General features: G+C 45.3%; 1 long non-coding RNA gene across 1 annotated transcript; it reads right to left on the bottom strand.

Moving 5' to 3' along the window:
• Nucleotides 1-5,705: 5,705 nt before the first annotated feature.
• LOC144104244 (uncharacterized) lies at nt 5,706-12,412 on the bottom strand. The gene is made up of 3 exons (XR_013308475.1): nt 12,243-12,412; nt 7,692-7,799; nt 5,706-5,838 (listed from the first exon to the last, which is right to left on the bottom strand). It is a non-coding gene; the product is annotated as an uncharacterized LOC144104244 (long non-coding RNA).

The raw sequence follows: 12,412 nt of genomic DNA, 5'->3' as shown, positions 1-12,412 counted from the left end.
GGTAAACTGCCACTCATGATCTGCGAGAATTTGCCATATGCGCTCCACCCCATTCTTATCCTTCTAGTTATCTCCCTCTCATGATCCGGATCAGCTGTCACTACCTGCCCTAAGTAGACGTATTCCGGCACAATTTCTAGGCTCTCGCTGCCAATTGTGAACTGTTGTTCCCTTGATAGGCTGTTGAGCATTACCTTGGTTTTCTGCATGTTAATTTTTAGACCCATCGATCTGCTCTGCCTGTCTAACTCGTTGATCATGATTTGCAGTTCACCTCCTGAGTGACTCAGCAAGGCAATGTCATCAGCAAATCGCAGATTATTTAGGTATTCTCCATTTATTCTTATTCCCAACTGTTCCCAATTCAGGCCTCGAAAAACCTCCTGCAAACATGCGGTGAACAGCATTGGCGAGATCGTGTCTCCTTGCCTGACGCCCTTTCTTATTGGAATTTTATTGCTGACTTTATGGAGGACTATAGTAGCTGTGCAGTTGCTATATATATCTTCCAGTATTTTGACATAAGGCTCTTCTACCCCCTGATTACGCAATGCCTGTATGACTGCTGAGGTTTCCACCGAGTCAAATGCTTTCTCGTAATCAATGAAAGCTATATAGAGAGGTTGGTTATATTCTGCGCATTTCTCTATCACCTGATTGATAGTGTGAATATGATCTACTGTGGAATATCCTTTACGAAAGCCTGCCTGATTTTTTGGTTGATTAAAGTCTAACGTTGCCCTGACTCTATTAGCGATTACCTTAGTAAATACTTTGTAGGCAACGGATAGTAAGCTGATCGGCCTGTAATTTTTCAAGTCCTTGGCGTCTCCCTTCTTATGAATTAAGATAATGTTTGCATTCTTCCAAGCTTCTGGTACAGTCGAGGTCATAAGGCATTGCGTATACAGGGTGGCTAGTTTTTCTAGCACGATGTCCCCTCCATCCTTCAGCAGATCTGCTGTTACCTGATCCTCCCCAGCTGCTTTTCCCCTTTTCATTGCTTCTAAGGCTTTCTTTACTTCATCTTTCGTTACTGGCGGGATGACGCATTGCTGTGCACTGCTGTCTTTCTCATTAGCGCTCTGATTACATTGGCTACTGTACAGGTCTGTGTAGAACTCTTCGGCTACGTTAACGATCTTATCCATATTGCTAATGACATTGCCCTGCTTGTCTCTTAATGCATACATCTGGTTTTTACCTATGCCTAGTTTCCTCTTCACTGTTTTTAGGCTACCTCCGTTCTTTATAGCATGCTCGATTCTCTCCATATTAAACTTCCTTATGTCGGCTAACTTGCGCTTATTTATTAACTTTGATAGCTCCGTTAGCTCTATTCTATCGGTAGTGTTAGATGCCTTCATGTTTTGGCGCTTCTTAATCAGATCTTTCGTCACCTGAGATAGCTTCCCGGTATCTTTTCGAACTGTCCTACCGCCTACTTCTACTGCGCACTCCGTAATTATTGATGTCAGGTTATCGTGCATTGAATGAACATCAAGATCATCTTCCTCAGTTAAAGCCGAATATCTGTTTTGCAGCGCTATCCTAAACTCCTGTGCTTTCCCTCTTACGGCTAACTCGTTAATGGTCTTCTTCTTCGCTAGCTTCTTCCGTTCCCTCTTCAAGTCTAAGCTAATTCTAGACCTTATCATTCTATGGTCGCTGCAACGCACCCTTCCGAGGACGGCCACATCCTGAATGATGCCAGGTTTAGCGCATAGTATGAAGTCGATTTCATTTTTAATCTCACCATTGGGGCTCTTCCAGGTCCACTTCCTGTTTTCTCGTTTGCGGAAGAAGGTATTCATGATCCGTAAATTACTTCTATCCGCGAATTCGACTAATAACTCTCCCCTGCTATTTCTAGAGCCTATCCCATAGTCACCTACCGCGTGATCGTCAGCCTGCTTCTTGCCCACCTTCGCATTGAAGTCGCCCATCAGTACAGCGATTTTACTTTATTCATTGCTGATTCTACGTCCTCATAGAAGCTTTCAACGGTCTGGTCATCATGGCTGGATGTGGGTGCGTAGGCCTGCACCACTTTCAGCTTGTACCTCCTATTCAGCCTAATTACTATAGCTGCTACCCTCTCGTTAATACTGTAGAGCTCCTCTACGTTGCCAGCTATATCCTTATTAATGAGGAAACCCACACCTAGTTCTCGTCTATCCTCTAACCCGCGATAGCACAGTATGTGTCCGTCATTTAGTACTGTATACGCCTCACCTGTCCTCCTAACTTCGCTAAGCCCTATCACATCCCATTTAATTCCCGCTATTTCCTCAAACAGCACTGCTAGGCTGGCCTCACTAGCTAAAGTTCTAGCGTTAAACGTTGCCAGGTTCAGATTCCAATGGCGGCCTGTCCGGAGCCAGAGATTCTTAGCACCCTCCGCTGCGTCACAGGTCTGACCGCCGCCATGGTCAGTTGCTCTGCAGCCGCTGGGGACTGAGGGCCGAGGGTTAATTGGTTTGATCATAGAAGGTTGTGGCCAAGTACTACACCAGGGTGGCCAAATCCTGCTCTGGTGAGGGAGTGCGTTGTCGGTTTTGGTCACCGAGATCAGGCCGCACTCCAGGCCTGGTAATGCAATTCCATCGACACGCGGATTTTTTTTTTTAACCCGGTGGAGAATTGCGCGGCACCAGGATTTGAACCCCGGTCCTCTTGCACGCGAGGCGGATTTTCTACCTCTACGCCATCGCTGCCATAGTAATATTCATACCCAAACCAAACAAAACACTTACTCTTCAAAACCTTCGCCCCATTTCGCTAACCTCATGCCTCGGAAAGCTCTTCGAGCATGTTGTGTTAGCGAGGCTCACAGCGCACATGGCGGACAACCATCTATACCCGCATAGCATGGTTGGATTCCGCCCCCATCTGTCCGCACAGGACGCCATGCTTCAACTCACACATGACATTTTCGACCCGCTTCTGCCTGGTCACACCAAGGCAGTCTTAGTTTTGGATCTCTCCAAAGCTTTTGATCGCATCGAACATCAGGGGATCATGACTGCCCTATCTCCATTGAATGTGGGTGCGCGCACGTACACCTACATTCAAGCATTCCTCACTGACCGCACGGCTGAGATACATTTTGGCCCTCTCTCTTCCCCCTCCTACACGCTTCAGAGTATCGGAACCCCTCAAGGGTCCGTCCTCTCCCCCTTCCTTTTCAACATCACCCTCATCCCCCTCGCCCGAAAATTGGCAACTATTCCCCACCTTAAGCACACTCTTTATGCCGATATCACACTGTGGACCACCCACGGCAGTGACGGCGACATAGAGAACACCTTACAGGAAGCAGCCACCCTCACCCAAAATTATGTACAGAACATCGGACTGTCTTGTTCCCCAGAGAAGTCCGAACTGCTCCTCATCCGGCCTAAGAACCACCGCTCCCCCATTGCCATCGAACTGAATGGGGACCCTGTACCGGAGGTTGACACCCTCCGCGTATTGGGCCTGCATATCCAGAACGATGGCAAAAACACCACCACCCTCAAGAAACTCAAGCAGGTTGCAAGCGCGATATCGCATCTCATCCGCAGAGTTTCGGGCCATCATAAAGGCATGAAGGAGCGCGACCTTTGTCGCCTCATTCATGCCTTTGTCCTCAGCCGTGTGCTCTACACTACCCCATACCTAGAACTATCCAAACAAGACATAAATGCTTTGGATGCCTTGATCCGCAAGGCATTCAAAGTCGCACTTCATCTTCCCCTCAACACCCCCACAGACAGATTACTAGGCCTGGGCCTCCACAACACGATCGGGGAACTCGTGGAGACCCATCGACAGGCCCAATACATAAGGCTTACACAAACCTCCACAGGCCGGTATATCCTGGACTCTCTCGGAATCAGAATACCGGCCAACGACCCAACCCTCCTCCCCATTCCTCGATCCCTTCACCGAGAGCTGGTCATCAAGCCACTGCCAAAAAATATGCACCCTTCCCACCATGAGCAACGCCGCCGAGCCCGTGCGAAGGCACTCCACCGAGTATACGGCTCCGAGGCGGACACCGTATGGGTGGACGCCGCCTGCACGGGTGACGAAGCAACCGCAGCCGTGGTGGACTCCTCTTCATCCGCCCTCCTCACACTACCTCTCCCACGAGACACCGCCCCAGAGGCTGCAGAGGAAGCCGCCATTGCAATTGCCATCACCCGCACGGAAGCCCGGTACATTTTAACAGACTCAAAAAACTGCAATTCTAAATTTTGCGCGAGGCCTAGTCCACGGCCCTGCTTTTCGCATACTGGACTCGCCCGATGCACCCCCACCCCGCCATGTAGAGCTTATATGGGTGCCTGCGCACTCCGGGAATTCCGGAAACGAGGCCGCCAACCTTTTAGCCCGCGGTTCTTTAAACCGGGCTCAGGTGGCCTCGGATCGGGGATTCGCTAGGGAGCGAATGCACTCGTTCAGCGAGATGACGCAGGCCTACAGAGCCTCGCGCCAGCTCTACCCCCCGCCCCACCCCTCCCTAGATAACAAACACGCAACACTCTGGCGCAAACTACAGACACACACACTCTCCTCACCCCTGACCCTCGCCCACTATCATCCCTCCTTCCCCACTCCTGCCTGCACCTTGTGCCCAGAACCCTTCGCCTCCTCCCTCCACATCCTCCCTCTGCCTGGCGGACCCTCCCCGCGCGGCCTAGAGGACCTCAAGACCTGAGAGGACTGGGAGACACTGCTGCACTCAGAGGACCCGGCCGTGCAGACCATCGCCACAGGCCGGGCTGCCAGTGTTATGGACCTTAGGGACATAAACACTTGAGTGAAGTGGGGTCGTGCGGGGACCCAGGGGCATGCCCCGATTTCCTCTGGACAATAAAGTTTTTCTCTCTCTCTCTCTCCGTTACCCTTCAGGACCAGCGGTTATCCTGCCTTCGCATTGCATGCCCTGTCCAAGCCCATTCCTTCCTCTGATTTTGACTAGGATGTCATTAACCCGTGTCTGATCCCACACGCACTCTGCCCGCTTCTGGTCTCTTAACGTTACACCTAGCATTTTTTTTTCCATGGCTCGCTGCGTTGTCCTTAACCTAAGCTGAACCCTTTCCTTAGCATCGACAATTCTGCCCCATAGATGAGTACTGGCAAGACACAGCTGTCGGATACTTTTCTCTTGAGAAATATTGGTAAACTGCCATTCATGATCTGAGAGAACCTGCCATATGTGCTCCCCCCATTCTTATTCTTATAGTTATTTCCCTCTCATGATCCTGATCAGCGGTCACTACCTGTCTTAGGTACACTGTAAAAAAAATGCTCCGCAGTACAGAGAAACCCGCTGGTAATGCGTTGCCGGAGGGTTTTCCGCAACATGAGGTACGGACTAAATGTCAGAAACAGAGACTCCGTATGACGACTGTCACATTCTTGGTAACGGAAAGTTACGCCATGCTATGCACGAGACCGAAATCGTTTTTTCACAACGAATGCTTATGTTTTGTTCTTATTGAAGTTTCCGCAATGTGTATGCATACGTCCTCCGTTCACTCAGAAGTCATTTCATCTAGAGCAGAAATTATCTGTATTGCAATTATGTACTTTCTGTAGTACATGAACATGCGTCTTCGTATAGCTTCTGCCCGCAATGTTCACTGCAGATATAGCCGTCCAGGTGCCAAAGAAATAAGTATTATGTACAAGGCTTTCCTTTACGCATATTATGTAGTGCATACGTACAAAGAATGCAGCTTAGAATGAAAGAGTGGTAAGTGTTTGGGTGAGTACAAGTACATACGTTTTATTTTCATGGCAAACTACACACATTGTACATCTGCACATTGCTGTCGGATCCATCTGAAAAGCATAAAAAAATCCTCATTTAGTGGTCACACAACACCAAATATAAATTTCACAAATACATTTCAACCATCCGCTATTGAACAATCGGCTTTCGTAGAAGCTTTCAAAAGCCATTCACCGAGAACCAACCCATTATAATTTATTGCCCAAAATTCATTTCTCATAACAGTAAACAGTAAAAACCACAGCTCCAGAAAGAAGCAGACAAAATGTGCTTTCCCGGGCGGCACTGTGCGCATGAAGGTCTTTACAGTTGCTTATCATTTTGTGCAAATAGAAAGTAGCTCAGAATGGGGGCCAGATGCAATTCAATGCAGGTGCCTTTCTGTACATAGTACTAAATACACAACTTAGCGAGCAAGGAACATTGGTAACATCTGAAAAAGGTGGGAGACGCTTGCCGAATTTATCGTCCATTCAATTTGTTATAGGCAAGACAAGACGAAGCGAAAGTCCCGCACTCAGTTTATATCCAGTTCCCGGGCATGCCCGTTGCGGCAGATTATGACGCTTTTTATTATGACACAAACTTGGAATACGGCCCCAGGAAGCACACTTCCCCAAAACCGCATGTTTTCACTCATAGCTTCCATTATCTCAGCATGTGCAAGAAAATGTACTAATATCTGATGTCAGTGAAAATGCAGTCACACGTACCGGAAGCAGCTCACTAAGGCATTCCAATATCTCTGCAGTGTGCCTCACAAGGAACGGATGCTCAAGTTTCAAAAAAGGGCTCTTGGCAGAAATTTAACCAAAGGCCGTTGCCATGTGAACCTTTTCAAAATGATGACCCAGAAAGACGAAGTGTCCTCATGTGTCTGATGCAAAAGAAGCATGAAGGCATGAGTCTTTCTGCTTTTTGAACAGCTGTGATAAGTTTTTTACTGGTACTGCTTGGTGCAGCTTCAGTCTCCTTCTTGACATTTTGTGAAATAATTATATATCTGCGTAAGATCTCGCTAGCAAACATTTTGGCACTAATGGAGAAGCAAAAAGACCCATGTCCTAGGCCTTTTTTTGTGACACTAAAGGAAGGCTTGCCTTTCAGAGTCATTGATTACGAAGAGGTCCATGTGGCAACAAACTTTGAGAGAATTCCTTCAAGGGCTCTTTGTTCTCATGAGGTGCCTTGTAGATATATCACACCTCAGTGAGCTGTTACCAGCCCTGTGAGTTCACTGTCACTTGACATCAAGGGTATGTACTTTTCCTCGCCACATGCAGCAATGATGTATATGTCAAGAGAAAGCATAAAAGATTTCTAAGTGCAATTCCAGATTGCTTGCGGAGGAAAGCACAAGAGTGGCCATGCTCAGCTGTTACCTTTGCTTCTTGCTCGAGTTCTACAGTGAGTACTACGTAATGACAGGTGTCTGCATCAACTCATATTTAACACCCGTCCTGTGCGACCTCCATCTTGCACTACATGACAGGCAACTTTATAACACCCTTCATGCAAAGAGTGTCATCAGGGTCGGTGTGTTCTGTCAGTTTCCTGGTCCTGTGGTTTGTGCTGTGTTTTCTACTCTTAAATTATTTACTGCCTTCATTCTCCACTCCATGAAGCCTGAATGTGCTACACTGGGCTGCTCCACGCGTCGTGGAGCAGCCCAGTGGCCATTTTTTTTTCATACGTCGGAGGCACTCAGCTCGAAAGCCATGCTTACTATATTCAGCAGACAAGGGTACATGTGAGACACATCATTAATAACTAATTCTCACAGTGGTATCTGGTGCAAGAATATCTAAATACTACTCAATTTTTGCTTAAGTTTTCAGATACACTCTTAGATTAAAAACATAATTTGGCTACATTAGCAGAAGCACAGCACCAAGGTACTCACCAGTTACCTGAAGCACTGTACGCAAGTTCTCGTGCCATCATGAATACAGCACACTGTCCACGTCTTCATAATGCCATGTCACTCCAGCACTTCGGTAGCAAAATTTTCCTTAAAAAAAAAGTAGTTTTGTTTATGTTAGACTGGTCATATTAAATTTTACTATATACTATGTACTTCTCATTGTACTGCCCCAGACTAAAAAATACCAATGATCACGCTTTGAATTATGTCATATGTGGTCACCAAATTATGTGATCACCATTATGTGATCACCAATATGTTCTTAGAAATTCTGATTGAAATAAATCTGACAAAATATTATTTCAGAAAATGTGGCACAAGGAAGAAGGACGCTAGCTAGATAACCTGGACGAATGTTTTCAGTTGCATGCAGCCACCGGCACCATTGCACACAAAATGTACAATAAAGTGGGTTTTACCTTTCCGAATAGAATTTAATGCTGCAAACATTTAAGTAAAAAAGTTAAAATTCCTCTCGTTTTTTCACAAGCCTCTGCAAGTACACAATTCAGTGAATCTACTCTACAAGTACTTGAATCTATCAGCACGAGACAGGGACGAGAAAAGAAACAAAACAGGCACTGACTCGCAACTGAAGTTTATTGAAGTGAACAGAGAGTATACAGAAAAGCCACACGCCACAAACTACACAATTACACAAGCTACATCACAACATAAGTAAAAGATTGCCCTTAACATTCCTCTCATCTAGACAGTCCAACCCGCTGCATGTTAACGCTATGGGCAGCACACTCACACATTCGTCACCGAGTCATAAGATATGTCTAGCTTCGATAATTTTCTGGTTAATCTGCTGTGAACGTAGTGCCAAAATGCGTGTTGCCGAAAGGAATGGCTAGCAGCCTTCACATCCCTTGTAATATGCAGATAAGTTACAACCCCTACCAATATCCAAATACCTCTTATGCTCCTGTAGTGTTACATTGATACACATTCCAGTTTCACCAACATAAACCCAACCACATGATAATGGTATGCAATGCATGCAATGGTTGCAAGGCACATATATGTTGCCACGTTTCACTCGACACATGTGCTTTTCCCTAACGAAATTCACAAAATTATTAATCTTACAGATTGTAGACAACTTATTAGGGGCCGAACACACCATTTTTACGTCATAACTTCTGGCCACAGTTTTCAAATTTTGCAACAATTTATGTATGTACAGTAACACAGTCAGTCTTTTGGCATCTCACTGGCTGGCCCCAGCCTGATCATGCCAGTCCCTGCGAAGGGGTTTCAGCTTTTAACATGCTAAAGGGAAGAATGGCACAGCATCAAGTAACGAGGAAAGCAGGACAGCACACCCACGCACAAGTGCCAACCCTGGAGCAGATACAAAATCCAAGAGCGCGTGCTTGACATTCAGCGTTGACAGTCAAGGAAACGAGGAAACACGGATTTGAACGCTAAAGATTGAACGAGCCCGATCCTTGGCTACCAACGCTGAATGTCAAGTACACGCTCTTAGATTCTGCATCCGCTCCAACGATGGCACTTGTGCGTGGGTGTGCTCTCCTGTTGTCCTCGTTACTTGATGCTGCGCCATTCTTATCTTTAGCATGTCAGACCAACTTGCCCAATCTTATATGCTCAGCTTTAACAATTTATCGCACGCTTCTGCAATAGCATGGTTGGGAAATCATGCTTTCATTAGCCTTAAAATCTTCTCTTGGAAACCAGTTGTCACGCTGCAAAAGCATGGCTTCACCAATACCGAGCCTAGACTTGACGACGCAATGCTATCTTTCACTAGCTTAGAATCGTTCGATTAACAGTCAAGTAGCTGCTTAACAGTCCTGGGTGAATATCGCTAGCACACATGGCGTGTGCAGAACATCAAGGTAAGGTTCAGAAACCGCAGCTCTTTTTGTTGGGACATTTTCTCCAAGGTAAACTTAAGACAAAGGCCTTGCTCCTTAAACAAGTTCACAATATGTACAGGTCCCACACTATCACAACCTTTGTAAAAGACCAGAAAATCATAGACGTAGCGAAAGATTTCCCCCAGCCCATGCAATTTCTTGGCAATCATTCCTTCCACCCTGCTTAAGAGAATATTGCTTAGCACAGGGGCAACCTTCGAATCGATACATTTAGCAGACTTTTGAACATATGCCGCACTGCCATACTCCACAAACATGCTCTTCACTTCAAATAAAAGGAGGCAAGTGCCAAAAAAGACTTATGTTACACACCCGTTCCTAAACACGAGCTCATCGTTGTGCTCCGATATACACATTCATAAGCTTTTCACAAGATCTTCATACGGGATAGAATAAAATAGTTCTACATCGACACTAATCACAAGACAATCCGCTGGATTGTCATTCTTAAGATACTCAACCACAGTGCGAATTGAGTACAAGAAATGGATCTTCAAGATGCGAAGTAGACGGATGCTTTTGCAAATAACCAGAGATAATTTTGCATGAATCCTTTTCTGAAATTTATCTGAAGAGCATGTTATTAAATAGCATTTATTTGAAGAGCATGTTTGTAGAGTAGCGCAGTGCGGTATGTGTTCTAAAGTCTCGAATATGTAGTGGTTGAAAGGTTGACCTTGTGCTAAGCAATATTTTCTTGAGTAGGGTGGATAGAATAATTGTCCAGAATGTGCATGGGCTGGGGGAAAAATCTTTTGCTATGTCGATGATTTTCTGGTCTTTTATAAAGGTTGTGATAGTTCGGGACCTGTACATCTTCTCAAGTTGTTTAAGGAGCAAGGCCTTTATCTCAGGTTTACCTTGGAGCAAATGTCCCAAGAAAAAGAGCTGTGGTTTCTGGACCTTACCTTGATGTTCAGCACACTTCATGTGTGCTGGCGAGTGTTAAGCTGCTACCTGGCTACATGTCGACCATTCCAAGCTAGTAAAAGATAGCATTGCACTTTCTAGCGCGGGCTCAGAATTGATGAAATTATGCTTTCACAGCATGACGACTAGTTTCCAAGAGCAGATTTTAAGGTTAACGAACGCAGGATTTCCAAACCTTGTTACTGCAAGAGCATATGATAAATTGTTAAAGAAGCTGAGACAGTTTTGCGGTGACCGGCACAATCAGGCTGGGGCAGCCAGCGAGATGCCAAAAGACCAGTTGTGTTACCGTATGTACATAAATTGTCGCACAATTTGAAAAATGTGGCCAGAAGGTATGATGTAAAAGTGGCTTTCTCGGCCCCTAATACGTTGCCTAAAGCATGTAAAATTTTAAGAATAATTCTGTGAATGTGGCTCGAGAAAAGTACACGTGTAGAGTGAAATGTATATGTACCTTGTAAAATGAATGTGGTATCAAATATTATCTTGTAGTCTGGTTTACGTAGGTGCAACTGGAAGGTGTATGAATGTAAGACTACAAGAACACAAGAGGGTAGGGGCTTGGCTAGGTGGTTGGGGTAACTCTGCTGTAAACTGCACGGGATGTGAAGTCTGCTACCCTTTCCTTTTGGCAACCCGCATTTTGGCAGTAAATTCAGAGAGATTAAATGGGAGATTGTCGAGGCTAGACACATCTTTTTTATTTATTTATTTTATTTATTTCAATACCCTAAAGGCCCAATGCGGGCATTACATAGGGGGGGATTCATCAAGGAAAACTTAAATATACAACACAAAACATAAACGGCTGAACACAGAAATAAACAAGTTAAGAAGTAGGGTACAAGATAATAGGAAAAAGTGGCTATGAACAGATGCTTGGAAAAATGCACATGTAACAATTCCCACAAATCAAAATAACAAAAATTACACCTTCAGAAGTTAAAAAGGATGGCATCTAACATTTCGAGGAACGTTTAGGCCGACACGCACACACTGAAGCAAACAAAACGCACAAAACTAGAAACGCACATCATTCTACATTGGAATTTTCTAAGTATGACCAAAGAGCTTTTTGGAATGACGATGTTCCAGTGATATTCGCAATGCTAGACGGAAGCGAATTCCACTCTTCAATAGCCAGGACCAAAGGTGAGTACTTGTATCGTTCTGTCCGAGCGAAAATGGGTTTAGTCTTCTTGATATGGTCTACACGAGCCGATGTGTGCGGTGCCGGGAGAAGATGTGAACTTGCAAATGGTGTGTTGCTGTGGTAAAGAGTGTGGAAAAAAGATAAGCGGCTGAATTTTCTGCGCATGACCAGAGGCGGGAGATGGAGCGATGTTTTCAGTGCTGTTACACTTTGGTATCTGGAGTAACGGGAAAGGATGAATCGAGCAGCCTTATTTTGTATGGATTCCAACATGTTGACTCTGTGAAGAATGTGTGTTTTGTCTATCGTGTTAACACACAATGAGTTGGACTACCTCAATCAGGGAAATGTTGAGGGCGATTTTTGACTCATGTTGTCCGGTATGCTTATCTGTAACTACATGGTTTATGGTATTGCTTGGCTTTTTATATATTCCCTGTTCACGCCAATAAACTTTAGTCGCGAGTCAGCACCTGTCTTGTCTCCTTTCTCATCCCTGTCTTTCGCGCTGGTGGATTCACCGCAATGGCTCACCTCTGCAGAAATCCAAGGCATGACATTTTCCTCTTCACACTCGTGGTTCAGCGCATAATATGGCAAAGGCTTTTCAATTCCAAGGAAAGTTCATGGCTCCATTGAACACTGCCTCCTGCTTACAAGACAAAGAGCAGCAATCATTGTAGATTCTACCTGTGACACAAAGA

The sequence above is a fragment of the Amblyomma americanum genome, chromosome 1 (assembly GCF_052857255.1).
Source record: "Amblyomma americanum isolate KBUSLIRL-KWMA chromosome 1, ASM5285725v1, whole genome shotgun sequence".
NCBI lineage: Eukaryota > Metazoa > Arthropoda > Arachnida > Ixodida > Ixodidae > Amblyomma > Amblyomma americanum.
This window is presented reverse-complemented; position numbering and strand designations above follow the sequence as displayed.